Raw genomic sequence first — 2,311 nt, 5'->3', positions numbered from 1 at the left:
GGGATCGCGCCTACGGCCAGAGCCGGCTCGCGAGTCCGCTTGTATCGGAATTTATCGTTACCTCGAGCACACACCAACATTTTATGGAAATGTGTTTTATACGGGAAGTGGACCGGCTCGTGAAGCTCGCTTTTAAAGCAGTCGTGAGTCTGACACCCTACTCCGTGCGTGTGGCCCAATAGTGCGCATCGCGAGAGCTTGGGACGAATGACCGCTGCCAGAGCCGGCTGTGAAGTCCTCCGTTCTCACATCATTCCAAATGAAATGGAAGTGAAGAGGAGAGGAATATTATTACATCTCTGGATCCAGTATCGGGTTGTCTTACGATCCCCGTCGTTTTCAGAGAATATATATTCATCTCCGCGTTTTCCACGTTAACGGTTTTTCAATGTACTGTTCGCCCGGCCGTCGGATACGTGTTGCGTATCTGACGGTTTTTTTTTCCGTTTCCACGGACGACGATAGTGTCGTCCTTAAAACGACGCCTGAACGAATCTCCTTCGCGCGCTGGTTGGAGCGTTCAGGTACAATGCGTTCTTACGAACCGCAGAACAAGAGACATATACATATATTGATTTGTAAATCAAAAATATATACGATTACCCTGAACGGTGGATCACTTGGCTCGTGGGTCGATGAAGAACGCAGCTAATTGCGCGTCAACGTGTGAACTGCAGGACACATGAACATCGACATTTCGAACGCACATTGCGGTCCACGGATACAATTCCTGGACCACGCCTGGCTGAGGGTCGTTTACGTAACCATAAACTGCTTGCGTTGCTCTTGTAAGTCCCCGCCGTCGCTTACCTCTCCAAATATATTTTTGGAGGGCGCCAAAGAGCGTTTCGGAGTCGGGTTGCAAAGATGCTACGTACGAGCGAATGATGGGCGTTTCGTCGGCGTTTGTCGCGGTTCTGTGAAAATTGCCAATTTTTGCATTGCGTCTTATAAACACATACAAACATATATATATCTAGTTTCCACGAGAGGCGAAGTAGGGATTGGTATTTCTTACGTTCGGACTTGCGTGAGTGTTTTTACGGTGTCGTGAGTCGTATTGAAAATACGACCGCCCGTAAGGCACCGCTTCGACGAGGATCTCCAAATCTCTCACCTTCTCTGCGAAACGATTCGCCTTGCGGAAAGAAGCGTTTCCACTCATGAACATTTAACGCGCTCCCGACGTCGCCTGAAATGATGCGTATATACGAAAGAGGTATATTTACAAGAGTCTCGCGAGACTACAGAGATGGACACACAAATTATAAAAGAAAGAAAGAATACTGTGTGGCACACAGAGTGTGTGTGGTGTGGCAATGTTAAGCCCCAGGGAGAGAATATGCCTGTGCGTGGATGAGTTTCTTAACTCTACGTTATAATTGCCATACGGCGGAGGGTCGTCGTTGCCGGCGATTTCGACAAACACACATTCCTTTTCGAGTCTTCGAGGGAAGAGACGAAAGAGATCTCTCGTTCTATCGCGAACGCTTTGATGATCGATGGACAGCGGAGCAAAGCGCAGCAATGTGCGGGATGAGCACGTCGTACTTGATCGGGTCGGAATTATTCCCCGTCGTCGACGTGTCCTCGCTAATCTGTGCGATTGCCATTCCATCGCCACGTTCGCGTTGAATCGTATTGATGACGGCCTATGAGCGTCTTGAGATCTTACTCTCTTTCTCTCGTGTCTCTAATTTGGTTTTGCGTTTGATCGATGATAAATCGTTTCGTGCGCAACGTTTCTGTACCCCCGTGGTTTTTGGTTCAATTATATAGAAGTAGAGAGAAAAAGAAATCCCACCGGGTTATATGTATTATTATTTTTTTTTTTTAATAATATGTATACTCCTCTATTGGCGAGGCTTATTTCGAACTTGATTGTCACACGACGCAAAAGACACACTTGTGTGTTCACGCACGGAACAGCACCGCGGAGAGAGAAAAGGTATATCCAATGATGAAAACCTTTATGTCGGTCGCCCCATGTCTTTTCTTTTCTTCATTGTCGATTCGTGCGGAACCGCGCGATCTGTCGGTCGTCCAGTCCCCGAAAGTTCTTTTCGACGGACGTTAAAGTTAACCGGCCAGATCGTCTAGCGAGAGTTTCCGATCGACGAGAGATGAAGAAAGAATTATATTGACACTTTGGTGTGGCGCATAAGGCATATATCGGTTTTTTGTTTACCTTTTTCTCTCTTCTGTCGTGTAGTGTTGTTTCGTTTTCTTTTTTTTTCTTTTTTTTTTGTGCTTTGTACGTTTTCGCGAGTACTACTTTTACGCTCTTTCGGCCGAAACACACAAAATTTTG

General features: G+C 46.6%; 1 non-coding gene across 1 annotated transcript; it reads left to right on the top strand.

Annotated features, from left to right (window-relative positions):
- The first annotated feature begins 600 nt into the window (after nt 1-600).
- LOC143221591 (5.8S ribosomal RNA) lies at nt 601-755 on the top strand. Its single transcript, XR_013011796.1, has one exon. It is a non-coding gene; the product is annotated as a 5.8S ribosomal RNA (ribosomal RNA).
- Nucleotides 756-2,311: the final 1,556 nt, after the last annotated feature.

This window comes from Lasioglossum baleicum, unplaced genomic scaffold (assembly GCF_051020765.1).
Source record: "Lasioglossum baleicum unplaced genomic scaffold, iyLasBale1 scaffold2781, whole genome shotgun sequence".
Lineage (NCBI taxonomy): Eukaryota > Metazoa > Arthropoda > Insecta > Hymenoptera > Halictidae > Lasioglossum > Lasioglossum baleicum.
Note: the sequence above shows the minus strand (reverse complement) of the source record. Positions and strands in the feature narration are given on the sequence as shown.